Below are 26,019 nucleotides of genomic sequence, written 5' to 3' on the forward strand. Positions count from 1 at the left end.
TCAGAATCTCCTTTTTTTTTTTTAAAGATGAATAATATTCCACTGTATGGATGGACCACATTTTGTTTATCCTTCACCTGTCGACGGACAATTGGGTTGTTTCTGCCTTTTGGCTTACCATGAATCATACTGCTATGAATACACGTGTACAAGTTTTTGTTGGAACGCCTGTTTGCAATTCTTTGGAATATGAAACAGACTGTTGTAACTGGTCCCTGTGGAGAGACACATAGGATGCTTTCCATGTTCTTTCTGCTCCTGGAGACACTGATGCAATCAAACATGCTTCCCAGCTCTGTGCCTTTGGCCAGTCACATTGTCTCTTGGTGTATCGGTTTTCCCACCTATAATTTGGGGCTAATAATACAGACTTTCTACTTCATAGGATTGTGAACAAATTAGATGTGCAAACTTCAACAAAGACCTTGGAACAGGGCCAAGGACATAGTAACTGCTCAATTAACATGACTCCTCCTGGGATGTTCCGAGGCACCTCACTCTCCTTCCTCCCTACCTCCAATGTGTCAGCTTTTGAAACTCACAGTAAAGCGGTGGCTGGCTGATTGGATGTAGAGTGGCAGGAGGAGAAATGTGGCAAGGCGGGTGAGGGTTGGTATTTTGCAGGGGTGACGCCAGGCCAGGTGGCCACGCGGTCCTGGCCACACACAAGGGAGCTGTGCACACACTCCCACGCAGGTCCTCTGATGAGTGGGCGGGGCACGCGTCCAGATGGAGATGTCACGGCTGAGAATCAGTAGACGTTATGAGCCCATCTGCCTGCCTTTACAGGCAGGAGCAGGGACACACATAGGGGACACGAAGGCCCCCGTAATATCTGTACCCTGCACCCTTTCACTTAAACCCAGTTCGTTGGCCTCACAGAGGCAGCCAGAGAGGGACCGAGCAGGATGAAACTGGGCCCTGAGAGAGTGAATGAATGTGTGCATTGTTTGTTCATCCATCCATTCATTTTTTTGGCACTGTTCTAGGTGCTGGCACACATCAGGGAACAAGATCACCAACTCTGGGCTTACCACCTGGGTGGCTCATACACCGGTTTGACAGATGAACAAACTGAGGCTCAGAGGAAAACAGGGACTTGCCCAGGGTGACACGGCTGTAGCAGGAGAGGTGGACGTTGAACAGGTAAGTCATCCCTGACAAGTGCAGGAATTTTTCCATATGAGGATTGGAGCCAGGAAGAGAATGAATAGAGGTGAAGAATGTGCTCAAAAAGGGTGATCAGGGAAGGCTTCTAGTGGGGAGGTGACACTTAGGTTGAGGGTTCAGTAATGACAAGAGTTTGGGGAATAGTGTGTCAGGCAATACGCACAGCATGTGCAAAGGCCCTGGGGCAGGACTGCACCTGGTGTGTTGGAGGAACAGTGAGAAGGCCTGAGTGCCTGGATCAGATTGAGGGAGAGGGAGAGAGGCAGGAGGCAGGGGAGGAATGTGGACTTTATTGAGAAGGCACTGGACCTGCCGAAGGGTTTGGTACAGGGGTGATCAAATCTGCTGATTTAAGTTTGTTTCTTTGCTTTGGGCTGCACTGGGTCTTCGCTGTGATGCACGGGCTTCTTGTTGCAGTGGCTTCTCTCACTGTGGAGCACAGCTCAGTAGTTGTGGTGCATGCATGTGGGATCTTAGTTCCCCGAGCAGGAATCAAACCTGTTGTCATGGTCTGTCCATGGGTTGCAAAAGAATTTCCAGATGTGAGGCAGAATGAGAAGAGAGTAAAATTTACTAAAGTGGGAGATGCTGTTAGAACCATGGGCTGGCTCAAGGGAGAGCTGAACCCTTTTGCAGGCTAGTAGCCAATTTTTATAGCCTCAAGACAGAGAATATTCCTACTGGAATGGTGATCATTTAGGATGCATAGGGTGGGTGAGTATTTTACCTAATATGGGGTCAGAGGACTGGCCAGTTTGGATCTGGAAGCTCATGGCAACAGTTGCGATGGGGCTTGGTCAGTTCCAGAGATCTTTGCCCTGTGACCTTGCTACAGGGCTCCACACCCATGTGCCCTGGCAAGTGGGATTCTTAACCACTGGACCACCAGGGAAGTTCCTGATTCAGATTTTAAAGAGACTCCTTTGACTGCTGTGTGTGTGAAATAGGCTGACAGGTGCAATTCACTCATTCATTCATTCTTGAGTCTCTCACTGAACAAGCACCATCTGCAGCCACGATCTGCAGACGAGTGAGCAGGATCCAAGACAAGTGGGGTCACTGATCCAAAGTCACACCGTACATGGGTGGCGCAGATGTGTTTTGAGCCTAAGCTAGGCGGGCAGGCCGGTGTTCTGGTACCTGAGTGACTGGAATGCCCATGGAGGTCACTCCCTGGACAGGTGGGAATTTCATTATGATGCATGGAAGGAGCCACAGGTGGCTCCAACAGGTGACTGGAGCTTCGATGCACAGGGAGGGGCGTCTAAGTCAGCCTAGGTGAGGGGATGTCATCAAAGGGGGCTTCCTTGAAGGGATGACTTTGAAGCTGAGACTTGAAGGTGAATGAGTCCACCAGGTGAAGGGAGGGGAAACGCATCTGGGGCAAAAGAAACAGCATGTGCAAAGACCTGGAGGTGAGACCAAGGATGGTCTGTGTTGAGACATGAAGCAGGTCCAGGGGCTCTGAGTTTAGCCTAGACAGCGGGTCAGATGGGGAGGGGAATGAAGAGGAAGAGAATAGCTCAGGCGCTCCTGGGTGGTGCAGTTGGATTTAATCTGAGGGCAAAAGCAGCCACAGAAGGATATAAGCAGAGGAGGGAGAGGAGCGGGTGTGTTTTGTGTGTGTGTGTGTGTCTTTATAATTAATTAGCTAATCTATCTGGGGCGGTGCTGGGTCTTTGTTGCTGCACTTTCTCTAGCTGCAGTGCTTGGGCTTCTCCTTGCAGTGACTTCTCTTGTTGTGGAGCACGGGCCCTAAGGCACGTGGGCTTCAGTGGTTGTGGCGCACGGGCTTAGTTGCCTCAAGGCATGTGGGATCTTCCTGGACCAGGGATTGAACCTGTGTCCCCTACATTGACAGGAGGATTCTCAACCACTGACCACCAAGGAAGCGTGAGGGTTTGTGTTTTTAAATGTCCCTCTGCCTGCTGAGTGGGGGACGGAGTGCTGGGGTGGGAGTCAAGGGGCCAGGATGGGAGTGGGGAGGGAGCCAGGAGGGGCTGCGTCCTGGTCCCTAGGTTGGTGGAACCGTCTCCCTCACAGTTACCACCTTCCACAGCCACCCCTGGGCCAGGCCCCAGCATATGCATTTGTGATGCCCCTCCCCCGCACCACATCACAGTATCCCAAGATCCCTCCAGTCTGTGCCAAGTAACAGAGCAGGCAGTCCCAGCCACCTGCAGACATAAATGCTGATGGCAGGACACCAGGCCAAGAGCTGGGAGGCAGCCAGACATAGGGATGGACCCCCCTCCAGTTGGCAAGAAGCACCCTCCCTGGTGGGCCCAGGTTGGGGGGAAGCCAGTGAAGACCAGGTGTGGGAACCTCTCTCCCCACTCCCCCAGCCCTGCCTCCATGAGAGTCCCAGGCCATCTGTCCTTGTGCCCACTTTGTCTCACGCGTGCCATCACCAGGTGGGGGCATGTCTGTGGGTGGTGGATGCCAAGGCTTTGGTAGTTCTGGGGACAGAGCCCAGGTGCAAGACACAGCTGAGGGTATCCGCCAAGGTCTGGAGGACAGAGTTGGAACCCACCCTGGGGCCGAGACTGGAAATAAAACGGATTTGGCTTCAGAACCTGAGCAACAGCAAGGGGGTCCTGGAGAGGCCGACGTCCACCACGGCCAGGTCCTACTGCACAGCAGGCATGTCACACGTGGCCCCTCATACAATCCACAGAATAAATCCATAGGGCAAGACTTCTGTTCCTTCTTTGCAGAGGATCAATGAAGCTCAGTAAGAAAGAAACTTGCCCAAAGTCACACTGGGAGGAAGTAGTCTGGCCAAAATTTGAATCCTGTCTGTCTTGGTTCAGGATCTTCCCTACTGTCCTTTCCAGGAGGGTGTGGAGAATTTTCTTTGAGCAGAAACAGCCTCTTAACCCTGGACAGCAAATATGTAACATACAAACCACCATGGCCTATTCAGTTGCCTATGACAGACATCCCTAACCAATAACAGAACTCTATCACAAGGGGAGGCAAGACCCAGGCATCACCAACAGATTGCAGTACTCCTTTCCCTGCAGAACTGGGACTCGGGCTCAGAAGCCTTCTTAACACAGACCCCAGGCAGAAACCCCCCACCCATGAGCAGATATGCAGTCGGGGTTGTGGGATAAACACAGGTTGGCTTTTTTCAGGAAATGTTGCTTCTTCATCTGCCAGATTGACATTCTTAAACCACAAGTGGAATCCCTTTCTAGCTAAAAATCCCTTCAGTTTCTTCTCAGTGCCCCAAGGATGAAATCCAAACTCCTTGCCCTGCCTTTCCCCTTGCTATTCCTGCTTTTATGTCTTTGTAGCAACTGTCAGATCTGCAATGATCATCTTTATTCCGCAGTTTGCTTGTCCCTCCCCTAAGGCAGAGGTATGTTCTATGTGCTTTGGGACTCTCACTCCAAACTCCCAGAGGAAAGAATCTGATAGGTTCAGCCTACCTCCATGGTCCAATCTCTTAAAACAGGAGGGTGGGGTAACACTGTGAATGAGGCAGAATGTGTGAGTGGGATGAGCTTGCCTACGTGCAACGCTATGGATTGTAGCCCACCAGGCTCCTCTGTCCAGGGGATTTCCCCAGGCAAGAATACTGGGTTGCCATTTCCTCCTCCAGGGCATCTTCCTGACCCAGGGAATGAACCTGGGTCTCTTGCATTGACAGGCAGATTTTTTACTGCTGAGCTACCAGGGAAGCCTCAAGTGGTAAGAATGGGTAGGAGCAATTCTCAGGAAAAGCCCGTGGGCTGGGCAGATTCCTCAGATAGGTATTACAAAACAACAACAAAAACAGTAAGAAGAGCTACTGATAGCAGCAAATAATCACAGCCAATATTAAATGTTTAACAGTAAAATATGACCTGTACTTGGCAGAGAGGGTAACTGAGGCACAAAGAGGGTGAGCAATGTACCCAAGGTCACATAGTGGGCACTTGGGTGTGCACTACAAACCTCCCTCCCCAGGAGGGTTAACATCTGTGCAAGACCCCACATGTAACAGGCAACAGGGCGTGAGAATCCCTTCTCCTGAGGGCTGAGCCCCTCCCCTTCTTATGTCCTGGGAGGGTTCCAAGGACAGTTCCTTCCCCACAGCATCTCACATCCTCTGTGACCTTCACTCAATCTTGGCATGGCTCCGGGAACACGTAGGGCTTCAACTCCGGAGCAATTACAGTCTCTTTGTGGCCGCCCTGCCCCAGCAGTTCTGGAGGGCCCGGCACCCACAGCTGTGGGTAAAGTTTGTGTGTTGAGGACAGGAAGTGTCTATCTTTACATTCCAGCATTAACAAGCCTTGATCTTATTGAAATGGCATTTTCTTTCTCCTCCTAATACGCAAGAATGTATTTTTTTTAGCTCTTCCGCCATCACTTGATTCTCAAGTCTGAATTGTCTGAAGGCTTAAAACACTTCTGACTGCATCAACACATTTTAACATTTTCCACTCCTGAATGAGAAAAGCTGAAAAAGGAAGGGAAAAAAAAGGGTGAAAACATTTTTTATTGTATTAAGAGGAGTACGAAGTGTAAAAGCAGGGAGGTGATGGTGCTGTTTATCTGTTTGCAGCCTCACTAACAGGAATGTATTCAATTAAAAAAAACCCAACCCTCTGGTAAACTGGAACATAGGGAAGAAACAGGCGAAATGGTGTATAACACAAGTCCTTCATTGTTTTCATTCACAAGCATTTATCAAGCACTTAGTATGTGTCAGGTGCTGTCCAAGGTGCTGTGGCTACAAGTATGAAAAAGCAGTTGAAAAGTCCTGCTGTCGTGGCAGGATGTGTGGGAAGACAGATGTTAAGCAGTTAATTACATAATTAACCATCACAGTTAATGATTTAAATGCAAACTGAGAAGGGAGGGAGTTGAGCGGAGGACTTCTCAGCTGCCATAGAGACGATGATAAACCAAGCACAGGGAAGGGCATGCTTGACAGAGGGAACAACATATGCAAAGGCCATGAGTCAGGAAGGATCTCCTTGTGGTGGAGAGGGAGTGGACAGAGCAGACAGAGGTTGGCTGGGTCCTGGGGAGGGGCTTACTCTGGGGAGTCCAGGGATGTTCTTAAGGAGGGTCAGATTTGGAGCATGCAAGTAGTAAGTAGTGGACCAACAGTTGAAAAGAACAGCATTTATTTGACAAATGTTTATTGAACATACGCTCTTTGCCACACTCTGAGCTGGGCATGGGGACCATAGGGTTAACCAGGATAGGGTATGTTGCCTTCTTTTTTTTTTTACATATGAGGAAACAGAGGCTCCAAGGTATATCATGACTTGCCCAGGGCCACAGAACTGCCAAGAGGCAGGTGTGTCTGACTCCAAACCCTGGGACCCACCTATTCTCCAATTCTGCTCCTTAGAGTGAAAGTTGAAAGGCTACCTGGAGGTGGAGGAGAGGAAGTGGGGAAGGTGGGAGGACGGAGGAGAAGGAGGGGGAAGAGGGACACATATTCTGAGCAGTCCCCAGAGAGCAGGATCAGGGCCAAAGGAGGGAGGTTAAAGGCAGAGGACGGAGACCAGACGGATTAAAGGGAAAAACTCACTCTTGGCCACCCCAAGAGTGCTTGGCGTCACCCCAAAGCAAGGCAGCTCTCTCATACAGGAAGTGAGGGTCCCATCGCTGAGAGCATGCAAGGCTGGCCTGTGTCAGGGGGAGTTTCTGCTCTGGGAAATCTACTGACCTTCCAGGCTACTCAAGAGGCTGAATGCAAGGGCAGAGGGGACCCTTAACCCAAGACATCAGGGCAGCCTTGGTTCAACTTGACTCAGTGAAGCCTGGCTGTGTTCAGCCTCTCTATGCTTCAGCCATAAACTGGGAGCAGTATCAGCACACTCCTTCCAGGGCTTCAAAGGATCACCAGAAAGGGTAGGGAATGGAGTCTGGAACAGAATGTACGCAGGAAATGCCATTTCTGGTGAGATCTCCAGCCCCGGTCACTGGGGGCACTGTGTTATCACCGGGCGCTCCGCATGCACGGAGAGTGGCTGGGAGCAGGCGGTGGGCCTCTAGGAGTGATGTCGTTGATGTCTCTGGTTCAGCCCTCTGGGGATTCTTGTTCGAGAGCTCATGGTGGAGCAGGTGCTTGGTTACTGAGGCTGCCCTGCCTGGGGCCGGGCACACCTCCACAGCACCTGGGGCAGCAGCCACAGGAGCCTTACCCTAACCCTAGTCCTCTATTATCTGGGTTGATAATACAAATGTGTCCCCATCCAGTCCCTGCAGGTTCCCTAGGCCCCAGAAAGACTGCAAGGGAAACATGGCCAAGGGTCACTCTGTTTCCTAAGTCTGTCCTCTATCTGGTTATTTCTCCTCCTAAGCTGCCTGCACCCTGACCTGCCCCCACTTCCGCCCCCCACCCCGACCCCCAGCATCATCACTCACCTGGACTGGCACAATCACCTTCCCTTCCCTTGGTCCCCCAGCTCCCTCCCACCCTCACCCTTTACAGTCTTTTCTCCCTACAACAGCCAGAGGGAGCCCGTGAGCACATGAGTCAGGCTCCGCCCCTTTCTCTGCTAACAGCCCTCCTGGCCCCCTCCTCGCTCCAGGTAAAGCCTGAGTCCTCCACGACCCCTTCCCTGGACCTGCCCCTTCCCCTCCCTGCCCTCCTCCTCCTTCTCTCCCCCTCACTCCAGGCCCAGTCCTGCCCCAGGGCCTTTGCACTGACTGTTCCCTTTGCTCAGGATGTTCTTCATCCGAGGCCTTCAGACCTTTGTTCATCACAGCATGGCCTTCCTTCAGCACCTGATTTAAAATTGCACCCCAGCCCTTCCCTTCTCCTGCTTACTTTTCCATCCTTACTGCTTCCCACCATGCATTTATTTATCTGGTTTTACGTTCATCTCCTGTTAAAAAGTCAGCCCAAGATTGTCACTTATTTTGTTCCCTCTCTGGCACAGTAGGTGCCCAATACGTACGTTTCAGATGCATGAATAAACTATGACCTGAGTCAAATCTGGGGCCTTGGGACTTCCCTGGTTGTCCAGTGGTTAAGATTCCATGTTTCCACTGCAGGGGGTGAGGGTTCCATCCCTGGTCAGGGAACTAAGATCCTTCATGCCATCCAGTGTAGCCCAAAATTTAATCATACACTTGGGACCCTTAACCCAGCCCTTCCTGTCTCAAGTTATGTGAATGCTAGGACATCCCTTCCCTCTCTGAGCCTCAATATGCTCCCCTGTGAAATGGGCAGAAGTCAGTCATCTTACTCCAGGATGATAATGATTCTTGGTACTTGGTGACACAGGAAGCTCTCAGCAACAGCCTAGCACATAGTAGGTGCTCATCAGATGGACTCTGTCATCCTGTGTCAGCGACTCTCCCCTATCCCTCAGCAGGCAGCCTGCTTCCAGCTCAGAAATGCCCCCGTCTTTCAGTTTCTTTCAGTTCAGCAAAGTCACAACAGTATTGGAGGGCAAGGGCGGTGACCATATCCTGGGGACCTGTGAGCAGTGTCTGAAATGCTATAGCCCCCCTGAGTTTCATGAGCACAGGAAAAGCGCCCCTCCCCTCCAGAGTCCCAGAGTGCCAGGCACCAGGAGAGGCGCTCCACGGGTAAGTGGGACGCCAGGCAAGAGGATTTATTTAGCACTTCCCATTTTATCCTGCGCCACATCTCTGCTGCCAGGACGATCCCACTCGTGGTCGGGTGGGAGCCAGCGAGGGTGGGGTGAGAGGGCTAGGCTCCAGCCCTGCCGGGACATCTATGTCCCCTGTGTGTCCTCCCCGCTGTGTGTCCTGGCTAAGCCACGTACCCTCTCCAAGGCCTGGTTTCCTTGAGAGGTGTGAACAGCCAACACTATGACATCTGTTAAGTGCCTACTATGCACAGGATTAAAGTTACACGGTGGTTAACCCAGGCTGGGTTGAATTTCTGCACCACTTCAATTTTTGGAAGACGGTACCATATGCCCAACCTGCAGTTCGGTAAACTGAGGACAGCTCCTGTGGTTGCAGGGGTGGGTGGGGGAGCGGAATCCCATTTCCGGTTGCCTGCACCTCTCTGGTTAGTTCATTATGGGAAGAAGGAATGTCCCCCTGACTGCCTGTCCCCAGCAGTTAGGGTGATCTGTGCCTCACTCCCGCCCATACACCCCCTCCCCGCCCCCTCCCCTGCTCAGACCCTGCTAGCTCTGCCCAGAAGAAGCCTTTCATTCACCTCACCCCCTCCCCACCCTCCCCCCATCAAGCCCAGGCAGCAAGGCTGTAGTCTGTTCCCGAAATGCATCTGGGCATGGTATGCAAATGAAGTAAGTTAACCCTTTTCACACACAGGGATGGTCCCACACAGTCCACAGGTATTCAGCAAGCCCCAGAGTGTATGTGGCATCATGACATGGCTTAATGAGCACTCAGCTTTCAGAGTGATTTGGGGCTGTAAGAATCAGGAGGGCCTCCTGCAGGTGGAGGGCAGAAGTTGGCAAAACTGCGGGGTGCCAGGAAGGCACGCCAGGAGGTGGGATCAGCCTGGGAAACATCCGGAGGGAGGATCATTGGGAAAAGGAAAGAACATAGCCTTTGCAGTCAGGCTGATCTTGGTTCCATACTTGCCCCTAAGCTGGTGATATCACCTCCTGGAGCCTCAGTTTCCTCATTTGTAAAATAGGTGTCAGGGAGGCACATGCTGCTTGGGCATCACTGAGTTTCATGGAGATAATCCAATCTGCACTGGACTTTACTGTTGTTTGTTTTAGTTACTAAGTCGTGTCTGTCTCTTTTGCAACCCCGTGGACTGTTGCTTGCCAGGCTCCTCTGTCCATGGGATTTTCCAGGCAAGAATACTGGAGCAGGTTGCCATTTCCTTCTCTAGGGGATCTTCCCAACCCAGGGATCAAACCTGCATCTCCTGCATTGACAGGTAGGTTCTTTACCACTGAGCCACTTGGGAAGCCCTGGACTTCAATCCTCTTCAAACATCGCTAGTGAGTAGTGCTTGACCTTTGATTACTTCATGTTTTCTTTCTTCCTTCCTTCCTTTCTTTTGTTTTGCCCTGTGGCATGTGGGATCTTAGTTCCCTGACTGGGGACCAAAACCATGCAGTGAAGATTCTTTACGGCCACTTGTTTGCTTCTAGGTAACCAAACTTTAGGCCTTCCCTGGTGGCTCAGTGGTAAAGAACCCACCTGCCAAGCCGGAGACGTGCATTCAATCCCTGGGTCAGGAAGATCCCGTGGAGAAGGAAATGGCAACCCACTCCAGTATTCTTGCCTGGGAAATCCATGGACTGAGGAGGCTGGCGGGCTACAGTCCATGGTGTCTCAAAGAGTTGAGTACGACTTAGCAACTAAAACAACAAAACCAAATTTCTTTTTAAAAAAGAAACATTAGACCACACCTCTCAAACATTAGACCTGGATGCAAGTGAAATGTATACACAAAGGCAAATCAAAGTAATAAGTCCAGTGAATAAGTAAGGCCAGAATACACAAAGAAAAAAGATGAAGACCCAGCCATGAAATTAACAAAATCCAGAGCAATGATCCGATCTGAACTGTGACCACCATTCTCAGACCCCCAGTTGGGCCAACTCTTTCCTTTTTGGAAAAAGTGTTGAGAGGATGTGAGCAGGCAGGCGTTTATGACTCAACTAGCACCACCCAAGACTTTCTCCTGGAAAAGAAAACCGAGATGTGAACAGCTTTGACCGGCCGGATTCCGTGGTGTTTCATGCTGTGAGTGTAGAACTTAAAATCCCCCTGGGGCCTCCCAGACGTCTGGATGCCACACCTGGGGACCCATGGTGATGGTGGTAGGAAGCCCCTGGCTTGGGGAGCTGAGGCAGGGGGTCTGGATGGCGAATCTATGTGTGTCCCAAGGTCCCTGACTCAGCAGAGCCCCCATCTGGTGGAACATCCTCTGTCCCTTAAAATCAGTAAGTCAAGAGGCCCCATCTGTATCAGGTAGGAGGTAACAGATGCCAGATTTGCAGACGGTCATTGAGTCCCCAGGTGTGTGCATGCGTGTGTGCTGAGTGTAGCCCTACCAGACTCCTCTGTCCATGGCGTTTTCCAGGAAAGAATACTGGAGTGGGTTGCCATGCCCTCCTCCAGGGGATCTTCCTGACCCAGGGACCAAACCCGAGTCTCCTGCTTGGCAGGCAGCTTCTTTACCATCAAGCCACCTGAGAAGCCCATCTATAAGAGCTTAAATAGAGAATGGCTGGGTTTGCAGAGTTAGGGAAAGCAGCTTGTGTGGATAGATGACAGTCAAACTCTAGCATAGCATTGTCTGTGGGCACCCAAAATAAAAAGCAACGTCCACATCCAGCCAGGGGGAACAGACAGGACAGACATACCACACCTCAGCCTCCCAACATGCTCCTTGAAAAGAATTTTATTTTGAAATGGTTATATATTCCCAGGGAGTTGCAAAGAGTACAAATAGGTCCATGTACCCTTTCCCCAGCTTCCCTAAGTGATCACATCTTCCATAATTATAGAATGTTTTCAGAATCAGGAAACGGAAATTCTACAATCCACTGATCTCTTCCATACTTTTCAGGTTTATATGTGTGTGTGTGTATGTGGTGTGTGCATAGTCTTTACCATTTTATCACACGTTCGGTTTTGTATAACCACAACCACCATCAATATTCAGAACTTGTCACCACAAAGAGAAAAATGCCATTTTAAGAGAATTATCTGAATAGCCCATACATCCCACCGCTTGTTTCTTTTGGATGGTGGTGGTGACCTGGGTTTATAGATGTGCAAATATATGCATTTGCTCGTTTTAAATGAGCTCATTTCAGTTTATTTCCTTATAAGCTGAAAACATAGAAGGTGGAACATGATAATCAAAGCTCTCCACAGGCGTTTATCAAGAACAAATTATCCTATAGAGCCTCCCTCATGGGTCCATGCTACCTATCCTTTTTCATTGCTGTATACTACTCCCAGTTGGGTCGCACCTGGTTAGTTCATGCTTGTTCCCTTCTCTTGGATACTTGGATTCATTTCTTTATACTTCCCAAAATAATTACCTGTGACATGGCTTATTTGACCCTCACAGAAAGCCTGAGAGGGGTTGGTCTAATTATACCTGATTTCAGAGCAAAGAAACTGAGAATAACAAAGAGACCCATGGTTTGCTTAGAGTCGTGTAAGGCAGGGGTAGCATAGCCAAGAGTTTGTTTAATGTCTTTTAAATTTTATTTTAATTAATTATTTATTTTGGTTGTGCCCTGTGGCATGTGGGATCTTAGTTCCCCGACCTGGAATCAAGCCTACGTCCCCTGAAGTTGAACTGCAGAGTCTTAACCACTGGACCACCAGGGAAGTCCCTAATGTTTTATTATTTTTATTTTTTAATATTTTTAAATTGTCATTTATTCCATCTATGGTGAGTCTTGATTGTGGCACATGGGATCTTCAGTCTTTGTTGTAGCACGTGGGCTCTTCGGCTATGGTACATGGGACCTTTACTTGCACCATGTGAACTCTTAGCTGTGGCATGTGGGATCTAGTTCCCAGATCCGGGATCAAACGCATGCCCCCTGCATTGGAAGTGCAGAGTCTTAACCCCAAGACCACACTGTCTTGATGCCTATAACTTGGCAATAAGTTTTGAAACTGGGAAGTGTAAGCCCCTCAACTTTGTTCTTTTTCAGGATTGTTTTGGCTATCCTGGGTCCCTCTAACTCCCATAAGAATTTTAGAATCTGCTTGTCAATTTCTGCAAAGAAGTCAAATGGGATTTTGATAAGGATTGGGTTGAACCTATAGGACAATTTGGGGAATATTGCCATCTTAGCAGTATCAAGTCTTCCAATCCATGAACATGGGATGTCTTTTCATTTGTTTGGGTCGTCTTTAATTTCTTCCAGCACCACCTTGCTGTTTTCATAGTGTAAGTTTTGCATTTCTCAGTCAATGTATCTCCAAGTATTTTATTCTTTTTGATATGTTGCAAATGGAATTGGTTTCTTGATTTCATTTTTCTTGTTTATTGCCACTGCTTAGGAAATACAATGGATTTAGTGTATTGATCATGTATACGGCAGCCTTGCTGAACTTGTTTACTAGTTTTAATAGTTTTTTTTTTTAAAGTGGATTCCTTAGGATTTTCTATCTACAAAATAATGTGCAAATAGAGATTGTTTTAAATCTTCATTTCCCATCTGGATGCCTGTCCTCTTGCCTAACTATCTGGCTATAACCTCTGGTACAGTGTTGAATAGGACTCGTGAGCAGGGACATCACTATCTCGTTCTTGATCTTAGAGGGATTAGAGAGACATCATTCAGTCTTTCATCATTAAGTATGATATTGCCGGTTGACATCCTTTATCAGGTCAAAGAAGTACCCTCTACACCTAGTTTGCTGAGTATTTTATCATGAAGGGATGTTGAATTTTAAATGTCGCAGCCAGGATTTGAAGCCATGTCTCTCTGACTCCAGACTCCTAATGATTACCTGATAAGCTAACTCAGAGGGACCCCCAAGGGAGCCCCACATTGAATGCAGAAAAGTGCAAGCTGTCAGCCAATGAGGTGTTTCCATCTGCCCCTTTTCTCTTTGGCATTTGAAGTGAACTTGGGTAGAGACAGAGAGGGAAATGTTTAACTTGAAGGAATGTACAAAGACAGTGGACTCTGGCACAGGGCAGAGTTGTGGGGGAGATGTTTTGGAAGTGGCTTTCAAGAATTCAAGGCTGGATTCTGCGAACTTGGCAGGAGGAGTCCTATACATGCTGTGATGGGCAGTTGATGGTTCCTCTGGAGTTGTCTCAATAAAAACAAAACAAAGCTAATTATCAGGTTCTGGGAGGTGCTGGATTGGAGACTGTGTTGGCAGAGTGGCAGGAGGAGGGAAAAATGGAGGAAGCCCACCACTCCCCTGCACAAGGTGGCAATGCTCAATGACTGAACGATTCACCCCACAAACCATGAGTCACCTCCACAGCTTGCCATTCCCTGTGGTTGGCAGACACAAGAGACTCAGAACCTACCACGCCCTACCTCCCAATTCTAGTATTTTCCACCTTGTGGAGCTTTGAGGCTTAAGCTATGCCCCAAGGGAGAATATTCTCTCCTATTTTCTCTTCAAGCTTTGGCTTGCAGGAAGTCTTGGTTACTGGATCTTTAATGCCCTCTGACACTTGTCTATATTCTAGGGCTGGCAATAATATCAGACTAGAATGTTCTGTTCCCCTTGTATGGATTTTTATGATCACCTGGCTAGTCATCCTGGCTTTCCCATTTACAGTAGTCACATTTATCAAGCAATCCCTTCTAGAATCTAGATGAAGTAACTCATTTCACCCTCCCACAACCCGAGGAGATAAGAGATTCTTACTATCCTGCATTGGCAGATGGGCAAACTGAGGCACAGATAAAGTGGGGAGACAGAAAACAAACTGCCCCCAAATAGTAATCACTCCAAATCATAATAATCTGGTACCGAGATGAAGATAAACTCTGGGAGGATGGTCAGGGAGGGTGTCTCAAGAGTTTTGAAGGATGAGGAGCCAGCCTTGGGAACAGCATTCTAGGAAAAGGGAACAGCCAGTGCAAAGGCCCTGAGGCTGGACTGTGCCTGATGTTTGCAAGGAACAGTGAGGCGGCTGGCACGGGTGGACTGGAGTGAGCAAGGGTGGGGGGAGCAGATGGAGGAGGAGGTGAGAGCAGGCAGGTGATGGGGGGTAGGCAGTGGAGTACCTTGTGGGCTGCAAGGAAGGCTTGTGTTTTTACCCCAACTGAGATATTGTCTATTTCCTCCCCTGGAATCAACTCCTAGAGGACAGGAATTTTTTAGCCTATTTTGTTTCTTTCTGTGCCCCAGCCCAAGAAACAGCGTGGCACACAGATTGATGGCTTGAATGGTTTGGTGTCCTGAACATGCACTGTACCACATTTTGCAACTGTTTTCCTTGCCTGCTCACAAGAACTCCCAGAAGTAGATGAGGTTGTACCCTTTCCGAAGATGGTAGCAGTGAGGCTCAGAGGGGCATTTTCAGTCCTTCACCTAATAGGTGGCAGGGCTAAGTGTGGCTCATGCCATGTCCAGCCCCTCCAGAGCCAGAAGTCTACCTCCATCGAGTATACAGGGCTTGAGCACCTACTGTGTATTTCAGATCAGCTAAGCATTTGTGCACAGACCATCCCATTTGATTCTTTAAGATGCAGTTGTGTCTCCATTGCTTGGATGAGAAAACCAAGGTCAGATTGTCAATGGCTAGGTCAGGGTCACACTGCCAGGAAGGAGGACAAATAAGTTCTGCAAACCTGCACTGGCCGCTGGGAAACTCCAGGCTTAATTTAGGTTCCTTGTTTAATTATTCATCCTCTCCTCTCTTGTCTCCTATTTATGACTTCCGCCTTCTTGTTTTGTTCCCTGGGTTAATGCCTTTTGTTTATATCTGCATCTTTGGCCAGGAATGAATGAATCAATGATTTGGGAGGAAAAAAAACCCAAATTCTAAACTGGAGTCCTTTTATGGGCACGAGGCCCTCTTCAAACACATACCTTGATGAAATAAAATGCTTCCAACGGGTTCAGAACACAGTCATTTGATGTGCAATCTTGTTTGGCGTCTTTGAGCCCTCCAGCCCTCCATGGTAATCTTTCCCTTTTTTCTTTCTGTCTTTTTCCCCTCACTGTCCCATTTTCAAGTTTCAACTGTGGACCAGGTAGGCACCCTATCACACTTCATCTTTACAGTCTCTTGTGAGCAATGGCCACCTTGCTCCATTTCATAGATGGGAAACTGAGACCCAGGGAGATGGGGCAAACACATTTTGCAGGTGGAAAAGCTGAGATAGGGTCCCACACAGCAAGCCAGTGTTTGAGCTGGGGTTCCGATTGTGGTTTGCCCTGCCTCAAGGGCAGCAGGTGATGGTAATTAGGTGAGAGGTTTGGAAAGTGCTTACTCTGCAGGAAATGTTCCCTCATTCATGCAATCAATAAGCTAGGATCTCCAGGCCCCACGGAGGCACACCCTAGCATGATCAGAATAAAATCAGGATGATGGCATAAAGAAAGGGGAAGATGTGCTAAGTTGCTTCAGTCCTGTCCGATGCTTTGCCACCTTATGCAGTGTAGCCCACCAGACTCCTTTATCCAAGGGATTCTCCAGGCAAGAATACTGGAGTGGGTTGCCATGTCCTCCTCCAGGGAATCTTCCCAACCCAGGGATCTAACCCTCATCCGTTTACATCTCCTGCATTGGCAGGCGGCTTTTTTTTTTTTTTTTTTTACCACTAGCGCCACCTTGGAACCCCCAGAAAGATCCCCGGGCGGGGGTCGGAGGTGGGGCGTTGGGGCGGGGTGTGCCGCCGGGAAGACTGTGCCAGGTGAAGGAACAGCAGGAGCAAGATCTTGTCAGGAGTGAGTAGACTGGAAGAACTGTAAGATGCTGGTTTGGCTTAAGCATGTACACCTGGAATAAGATGGTGGGTGCCGGGGCGGTGAAGTGAGTCTCACAGAAGAGGTTGGAATTTATACAGAAGGCACTGGGAAGCCAGGGCAGAGTCTAGAGCAGGGGATGGCAGGCACCGTGACCTCTGTGCCAAGTGCCCTGGGACTAACGAGGGGACCAGCGGCCAGAGGGGTCCCTGGTGCTGACGCCGCCACCCACGTGTCCCTCGAAGCCCCACACCCCCACGTGCTCCTGCAGCCCTTTAAACGCCCCGGGCCACGTGCCCCCGCCAAGCCGCCTCATTGGCCGAGGGGCGTGGCGGCTGCGCGGCTGCGCAGTGACGCGCCATAGCGGGCCCCGCCTCCGGCCGGCGGCGGCGGTGGCGGAAGGGATGACGTCACCGGCTGGGGGGGCGCGCGAGCCGGCGCGAGGGGAGCGCGAGCCGCAGTGAGTGTCCTCGCGCCGCCCGCCCGGCAGCCCGGCCGGCGCGCGCACGCCGCGAGCCGCTGGCGCTCGAGCTCCGCTCGAATCCCATGCAACAGCCAGGATGTGAAGCGGGGCAGAGCCGGGGGAGCCCAGCCCAGCCAGCCTCCAGGTAAAGGGGGAAAAATAATCATGAATTCGATTCAAAGAAATGCAGGCGCTCCAGTGGGGGTCTTGGAGACGGCAGAGTGGGCAGCGCGCCGGCTTTGTGCCGGGGAAGACTGTACGGCCATTGTGCTCGGAGGATGCTCCGCTGCAGCCGGCTGCACGCCTAGCCGCTGCGCCGGGCAGCCTGCGTCCGAACAATGCCCCTGAGGGGCTAGGCCGGGGTGGGAAGGGGCTGCGGGGTAGGGGGCTCGGCGGGCGGGGCTGGGGGGTTCGCGGCGGGGAGGGGGCTGGGCTGGACTCGCCCGGAGCGCGGCGTTGGAAGCTGCCCAGCGCCGCCGGCTGCACCACCCCGGGCTGCGGGCGGGGCAAAGGCGCGGAGGGAGGACGCGCGTGTGTGCGGAGGGGGTGCTGGCCCCGGCGGCGCCCAGCCAGGCTCCCCGGGCGGGTCCCGGAGGCAGGGGGCGCTGTTCTGGGGCTGGGGGGCGCGCGGGCACCCCGGAGTGGAGACAAGCCCGGGACAGGTGCCTCCAGGTGAGAGCAAGGAGGGCACCGACTGGACGGTGCGCCCAGGGCGGCTGCTGTGCCCGCCGCCTTCGCTCTTTGATCCCCCTCCCCTAGAGACCCCCTACTCAATGCTGTCTCCCCCTAGCGCCCTCTCGGTCTCATCTATCCTTTGGTGGGGGGTGGCCCTCCGCTACCTTGTCTTGCCCCACCCTTTTGCGGACCCAGCGCCCCCTCTCAGATCTCCCAAGTGGGGCAAGACTCAGCCCCCAGCCCCAGGGACCCTGGCGGACAGGCGGGCGCGCGTGCCGGGCGCCCGACCTCCCCTAGGAGCTGGGGGCCCCGTGGGGATCCCGGGAGAGGGGAAGCCGCCCCTTCAGTTGCCAGCCTCGCGGGTTCTGCACGCCCTGGGAGCCCCCTTGGGGGCTGGGAGGAGGGGCGGTGACGTCATCCCTGGGGGCGGAGCCGTCGGAACCAGGTTGAAGGGGGCGCGGGGGGTCCCTTACCCAGAGGGAAGCCCTCCCCCACGAGTTAGAGCGCCGGTACTCTGGGCGCGAGGGTTTCGACCGAGTTACGGCCAAGTTCACCGCTCCTTACGGAAACACTGCCACATTTAGGATTCCACCTGTCCACAAATCCTGGATACTTACCCCACGAAACTCCCCGTAAATCAGAGAACCCCCCCCCCTTCAACTGCTTTCTCTCTGAAATTCTCAGAGAATCCCCCCCAACCCCAAGTGGAATCTTTTTTTTTTTTTTTTTGTCAGCCACACTCCCCCCCCGACCCTGAGTCTGGAATCTCCTCTTATGTGATCCTTCCCCCGATTTCAGACCTTCCTCTAGTAGCTTCGTGAATATACAGCTTTTCGGAATGTCCTTTCTTCTGCAGTCCTTCCTTAAATTTAGTCACCCCCTTGGGTCCTCATCCCCCAAACGTACGAACCACCCCAGCGCTTCCATCTGGGGGGTGGTGCCTCCCTTCCCCTTCTCGGGCTCAGCTGGGATTCCCCTGTTCCCCCCATCTCCATCTGCGGGAGTCCTCATTCTGAGCCTGGGGCCCTTCTGTCTCCCGCCAGACCCCTGAAAAACCAGCCTGGGCAACAGCTTGTGAATTGGGGAGGAAGGTGTCTGAGGCGTCCAGGCTGGGCATGAGGACTCTGAGAAACAGGGACAAAGCCGAAGGGTCCTCGAGGGTGTTGAGGTCGGGGTCCCACCCACTCTGGGCCCCCGGTGGTTTCCCCCGCTGGACTTTGGCGGTTGGGGTTCTGGTCTTCCATCAGTGTTCCCCACTGTTGCTGTTCCGGGGTGCAGGGGGGCGAGGGTCCCTTTTGTTTGGGGCGCCCTGCTTCCCCCTCTTCCACCGGTGAGAAGAGCCAGCCAGCCTGCGACTCTACTCCTGCCGATAGCAGCTGCTGCTGCTGCTGCTGGAGCTTTTATTAATGGCCGAGGGATTGGGTCGATTCTGCCATTTGCATAACGCCCCTCCCCCACCCAGGGTCCCCTTCCTTTGTGCCCCCCTCCCCCTGCCAATCTCGCTTGCCTTCTGTCCCTCAGCTCTCTTCTTCCTTTGCCAGCTGATACTTTGGCTACGGAAGGAAGGCAGCTGGGGCTGGGGGCGGCTGCTTTCCGCCCCCCGTCAATCCCAGAGCCCACCAACTTGGGCCTGGGTCTCCAGCTGGATCCCCATCCCCACTCCCCTGCAATGCCCTCCGAGGGGACATCGCCGGATGCCTGCTGTCCTGTCTCCCTTCTTCCTCCTGCTCCAGAAACTTCCTCTTGCCCCATTCCCTGGGCCCGGGGTGACACCTTCAACATGACGGTGCACTTCTGCGTGGGGCCCTGGCCCCCCCAGCCCCCTGGGGGCAGCCACCCGCGATTGTCCTGAGAGTTGGTATAATTGGGCTCAGGCAAACAAAACGTCGAGGGAGACCCGGCCTGCCTGGTGAGCTCATGCGCTTTTCTATTCCTGCCACCCAGTCGATGACATCGGCCCCCCAGGGGGTGAAGAGGGCTGGTGCTGTCATGTCAGTACCCGTCCTGCCAGGAGAGGCCAGGCCTGGCCCACTCCCCATTCTCTGCAGAGGTGGGGAGAGGGGCGGAGACATGGGTCATTCTGATGTGGCCAGGGTATGGCATTGGAGGGTGCTGCTGGGGTGCAGGCCAGCATCCTTGGGGTGAACCCTCTTCCCCCATGATCCCGTGCCTTGAGGTGGGCACAGAGGGAGGGCACTGCCAGCCAGGTGCCCGCTTGCCGCCCGCACAGGAATGGTCACCCACTGACGGTGCCTCTGTTTCTAGCTCCTTGGATCATTACTAGCGCCTTTCTTTTTCCCCTGTTTCCCTGGGGGATCCCGGGCATCTTTGCCTGTCTGGAGGCCCCATTCAGAGACCTGAGGCATTTTTGTCCCAGCACCGGAGCGGTGGCTCTGGGCTGAGTTGTCAGAGCAGGTGGAAGGGGAGAAGCTCCTGGATGTCAGGAGTTTAGCAGTGGCATCTGCGGGGGACAGTTCTGGAACCATGACTGTGTGTCCATTTTCTTTGGGCCACTGAGAGTGTGGGGGTCTGCCTGGCCTCCCCTAGATCGGGATCGGTCTAGGGGACAGCTCCACCTCTCCTCAGCAGACGGCTTTCCATGGATGACTCAGTTTCCCCTTCTACCGTCTGGGTGGGCAAGGAACAGCCCGTCACAGGTGTTGGAGCACCATGCATCTCCAACTGCCGCTCCCAGGAGCCAGGAGCCAGGTGCCAGGAGACCTGTGGCTGTGCTGATTACTCCAGCCTGAAGGATGGTCAGAGAGGTGGCCGGGCAGGGAAGGATTGGGTAGGGCCTATATGGCTCCGAGACACAGCCCCCCACAGCCCCAAGTTTCGCCTGCTTCCTGTGACTTCAGTGCAGCCGCTGCTTGGAGGGGGCGGGCAGGGGGCGCACCACCGATAGAGTTCAGGATGGAGAGGAAAACCCTAAAAATAAAGACGGATATTTATAAACCTGGCGGGTTTGGGGGATAATTGACAAAGCTTAACGTTTTCAGCTGAAAGCAATTCCCACCCCCCACCCCCCTTTACAACCCTGACTGCATTAGATTCCATTTGTTAGAGGCATCCGGAGCCAGAGGAAGGTTCTTGGGAAGTGCAGCGGCCTGGCAGGCTCCTTGTGGGCCGTGGCGTCCTCTCTGGGGGCGGTGGGGGCTTGCGCTTCTGGAGAGACGCAGGGGGCCTGGCCAGGGGCTCCGAGACGCCACCCCGCTTTCCTCTGCACCCAGAACAGCCTTCTGGCACACCCTCCGTGGGCGGGCGTCCCGTTTCCCAGAATTTACAAGGAGGAGGTGCCCCTGTCTTGCCCTTGCTCTGTCCTTCCCCGCCGCAAAAGATGCCCTGCGGGCAGCGGTGGGGGGGATGTGGAGAGACCCCAGCTGCCCACCAGGCAGGGGGCTCACAGTGGGGACAGGTGACAAGGTCCAGGTGCCAAGCCAACAAAACCCTCTGTGGGGCTGTGGACAGAAGAAAAGCCACACCACTGCGCTGGGGAGAACAAGGGCTTTTCAGATGGTTTTAAAAATTTGGTCTGACTTCTGTCTGGAACCAGAAAGCTCCTGGCTTGTGGCTGGAGAAGATGGAGTGCTGGTTGGGGCAGGGCATGATTTTAAGTGCGTGTCACCCCATCACAAGGACAGATAGCCTGGACCCAGGCAGATCATAGCTTGAGATGTACAGGAAATGATGACACGTGGGTCTTTGAACCCTGTGGTCCAATTTGCCATCCCCTCTGGGCTTCTCAGAGAAGGCAATGGCCCCCCACTCCAGTGCTCTTGCCTGGAAAATCCCATGGATGGAGGAGCCTGGTGGGCTGCAGTCCATGGGGTAGCTAAGAGTCAGACACGACTGAGCAACTTCACTTTCACTTTTCACTTTCCTGCATTGGAGAAGGAAATGGCAACCCACTCCAGTGTTCTTGCCTGGAGAATCCCAGGGACGGGGGAGCCTGGTGGGCTGCCGTCTATGGGGTCGCACAGAGTCGGACACGACTGAAGTGACTTAGCAGCTGGGCTTCTAGACGCTTACGGGTTTTGGGTTTTGAGTATAGTATTTGGATACCCCCCCACCCCCCACCCCCACCCCACTCCCTTCTCTCCTTTTTCTTTAAGGAAAGAAAAGGCAGACACACACACAAAGGAAGAAAAAACAAAGAACCCCGCCGTACCATTTCTGTCTTGTTGCTGGCTGATATTTCAGAAGTGTTGGGGTGGGGGGTTGTGCGTGGGGAACATGAAAAAACCAATTGGCTTACACTTCTGCAAAGGCGAAAATTAAGGAGTGGTGGGAGTGACTCACGGACAGGCCCCGACTTTCTGTGTTGCTTTATTTTTGTCTCTTCCCTGCTCTGGGGAACTACCCTACCTCTCCCCCCACCCCTCCCCCGGGTCTGGCCGGGGTGGACCTAGGGATTGGTGCTATTCTGGGCTGGCTATGGAATCCCATTTTGGTTCCCCCGGTCCTGTGGAGGCCCAAAGGATTCTATACCTGAAAACACACCCAGGTCTTTTTTTTTTTTTTTTTAGGATCCCTGCACTCCCATGTTCCCATGGATTCTCCCCTGATCCAGGGGCTTGGAACTCAGGTTTCTGGGTCACACTGACCCTGCTCCCATAAATATCCTGATTTTGAAGGAGCAGATTTTGTCCAGAACTCCCTGGATGGTCCCTGTTTTTGAGGTTTTTTCATTTTTGATTTTTTTTTTTTTTTAATCTTGACTGTTAGATTAGTCCCTTGTTGGAAGGCCAGGCCTTAACCCTCCTAGGAAAACTGAAAAATCTCAATTTTTGGTTTCCCAGTCGTCCCCTTTCTCCCTCTTCCTCTCTGTGTGGCATCACCTCTGTTCCTTAACGTCTCCGTAGGAGCCTCATCTCTTGCAAAAGTAGGAAATGCCTCTGGCTTAGGGGGTCCTGGGGCTTCCCTGGTGGCTCACATGGTAAAGAATCTGCCTGCAATACAGGAGACCCAGGTTTGATCCCTGAGTTGGGAAGATCCCCTGGAGAAGGGAATGGCAACCCACTCCAGCATTCTTGCGTGGAGAATTTCATGGAGAGAGGAGCCTGGCGGGCTACAGCCCTTGGAGTCGCAAAGTTGGACACGTCTGAGCAACTAACACTTTCAGGGGACCCTGACTTCCAGCACCCACCCTGCTGTGCATACTTGGGCTGGTTGGTTGACTTCTCTGTGCTCCTTTGTCCCTAAGATCAGAGAGCAATCACAGCCTGCCTTACGGCGAGCCCCGACAGGAGATACTGTAGGTAAACAGCCTGCCTCGGCTCTTGGACATGGCCATTGCTGGCTGCATTCGTCTTACGATGGCCCAGCCCCCGAGTGGTGTCTTGGCCTCTGTCACAGAGGGCTGGGACCCTCCGATGGAGGTGGGCCAGGTGGAGAGAAGCCAGGAAGATGCTCTATTGCCATGCTGTTGCGTGGGTAATTGAGTGTTGGTGAAAATTCAGGGGTTCTGGGAAAGGGAGGTCGATGCGTCTGTGTGTGTATAATTTAACGCCACTTATAATTAACCCCATGATCAGCAAATGGGGGGATGTCGGGGAATAATAATAGCTAATCCGACTTATTTGGAGCTGGCGCCCATTCCAGGTCCCTTGCTGAGTAAGCACCTTAGGAGTGTGCTGGGAACCCCATTTCTCAGACAGGAAAACTGAGGCACACAGAGAGGTCTTCACTGGCCTCGGGTCACACAGCCCACATGTGAGAGAACCTGAAATCTTACCCAGGACCAGCAGCTGCCAGAACCTGAAGTCTTAACTCCTGGGAAGGAGTGAGGGGGCCTCTAACTGCCCCATTGTCAGAGAAATAGCTTTGATGACCATTCCCCTGCGGGGTACACTGGAGAGTCACTGTGGAGACCCCAGGGCCCCCAGCTGCCTTCCTCAGAGTATGGACCCTGTTCTGAGGTAGTTTGAGTTCAAATTATGCCTCTGCCACTTGCTGGCTGTGTGACCTGGGGCAGTTTGCTCAACCTCTCTGTGCTTCCTTTTTCACATCTGTAAAGTGGAGAGGCGATGCTCTCCACCTTGTAGGGTTGTTGGGAGAATCAAACGAGTCAATGTGTGTTAAGTGATGTGTCAATATGTAGCCAGACCTGCCTGGTGGGGGTTCCCCAGCAGCATCCTCCCCAACCCCTGGAACCCTCAGCCCCTCATGGGGTCGAGCATGGGAACAATGTCAGGATGACTCAGCCACTGCAAACTGGGGCGTTCCCCGTCACTGGCTGCCTAATCAAGGCCACCCCATATCTGCGGCAGGACTGGGCCAGGCGCCTGGCAGGATCTGAGCCATAGGAGGCCAGGTGAGGCAGGCAGGGAGGGCAGGTGGCTGCCTCGGGGATCTGGGCGCTCCTGAGACCCCAGGCAGTGGTCCCCCAACTTCCAGAGTCTGTGGTGAATCTAGGTGAGTGCCTAGGGGGAGGTCCCTGAGGATTCAGGGCTGTGCGGGCTCAGCTTTGGCTTCAGATCTGCTGAGAGGTGCTCAAGTTTATCAGCTTGGTGTGCCAGCCTTCATTCATTCACTTGCCAATTCATTCAATCGTTCATTCATTCAGTCAGTATTTGTTGAATACTGGTGGCCAAAGAACTTGAGAGCCAGACCCTAGGTTCAAATCCCAGCTCTGCTGCTCACCAACTGTGGGACCTCAGACTATAGACGTAGACCTGTTGGGGAGCCTTGGACTGGGTGTGAAGCCACCGTGTGCCTCAGTGTCCTCATCTGTAAAATGGGATCTTTGCTTCACTTACGGACGAATATGTGCGGGTAGACTGAAAGCACTTGGTGTGTTCTTTCACTTGCTTTCTTTTTGTAAATAAAAGCAAATGAAAACAGAATTCAGGAGATACAGCAGTAGACAAGGCGGGCTCGGCCCTCCATCCCTTGGACCCTGTAGTTTCTCAGGAGAGACAGTGAGTACATAAATAAGCTAGTACATAAATAAATAACCCTAAATAAGTAGGGTTCTGCGGAGATTGGAAATTCAGTGGCCCCCAGCAGGTCACGGGGCCACTATTTTGTCTGGGAGTGGAGGGGGGCTTTCTGAGTTGAACAGGTATTAGGAACACCGGGTGCAAAGCTGAGAAGGCAGGCATGTGACGCTGTGTGGCAGGGGATGAGGGAAGCGGAAGAGAGAGGTAGGTGACCTCAGGGGGTCCTGACCCTGAGAGGTTCGCATGGCATTTTCCACACATGCAGCTCGAGTTTGCTGAAAGCTCCCCAGAACTTGGGTGCAAAGATCATTGCTAGTGGAGACCTGGGAACTCTGCAAACACCTCCAGGAACAGCTCTCAGGCTGAGGCCCAGAGAGGCAGGGGGACTTGCCCAAAGCCACACAGCCGCACCGACCTTGCTTGTGTGCCTGCTGGGCTGAGCCTCCCACTAGAAGGTGGGCTGGGTCTCTTCACACTGGTCTAGAGAAGAAGACCGAGGCAGGAAGACTTGGCAGAAACTTCATTGTCTTCTTTTTTTTTTTTGGCTGCGCCGCATGGCGTGTGGAATCTTCCCTAAGCAGTGATTGAACCCGTGCCCCCTGCAGTGAAAGCTCGGAGTCTTAACCCCTGGACTACCAGGAAAGTCCAGAAACGTCATTCTTAACCCCCACGGCCCATCAGGGCTGGAGAGGTCATGCCAAGGGGACACTGGACAGAATTCCCCCAACCCTGGTCTTCCTGGTTCTCCAAGAAAAACCAGAAATCTGGATTTTTTTTTTTTTTTACATGAAATTGCCCTATTTTTCCATTCTCAGATCATTCTTTTCCTTACAACACCTTCATTTGCCGCTTGCATGGGCTCAACCCCTCGCTTGCCATCCCCAGGGCTCAGTCTCCTGGGCTGTGAAATGGGCTGAAGGCTCGCAGCCACCTGGAGGGGTTATTTGAAGGTAGCGATGCTGTTCCTCCTGGGGAGGGCTGAAAACAGGGCCTGGGCCAGCGGGCCATGCTCGATAAACGTTGGCTCTGATTATATTAATATTGGTCATAATGATAAACTTGACTGAAATTAAATGCTGTGCCGGCTGGTCTCACGGGGCAGTGCCGTGAATTACCTGCTTGCCGCAGGACCTGTTCCTCTCCTCTTGTATTTTCTGGAACGTACCTATTCGCTCTCGGGGCTGGGGCACTGGGTCGCCTGTATTATCTGTGGAGTTCGCTGCGGTGGTTCTCAGCCTGGGGTGATTTTGCTCCCCAACCTCAGGGGGACACAGGGTGAAGTCTGGTGACATCTGTGGTCATCACAACTAGGGGATGCTCCTGGCATCCAGTGGGCGGGGTAGGGATGCTGCTCCACACGCCACAGCATCTGGGATGCCCCCGACCCCCAGCCCCTGCAACAGAGAATGACTGGGTTCTAGATGTCAG

General features: G+C 52.5%; 1 protein-coding gene across 1 annotated transcript in view; it reads left to right on the plus strand.

Annotated features, from left to right (window-relative positions):
• The first annotated feature begins 16,931 nt into the window (after positions 1-16,931).
• The window catches only part of PTPRS (protein tyrosine phosphatase receptor type S), a 110,870-nt gene continuing 101,782 nt past the window's right edge, over positions 16,932-26,019 (plus strand). The window contains exon 1 of the mRNA XM_059888644.1: positions 16,932-17,120. The gene's annotated coding sequence lies outside the window, so the exon portion shown is untranslated. The remainder of the gene's footprint in view (positions 17,121-26,019) is intronic.

The sequence above is a fragment of the Bos taurus genome, chromosome 7, assembly GCF_002263795.3.
Source record: "Bos taurus isolate L1 Dominette 01449 registration number 42190680 breed Hereford chromosome 7, ARS-UCD2.0, whole genome shotgun sequence".
Taxonomy (NCBI): domain Eukaryota; kingdom Metazoa; phylum Chordata; class Mammalia; order Artiodactyla; family Bovidae; genus Bos; species Bos taurus.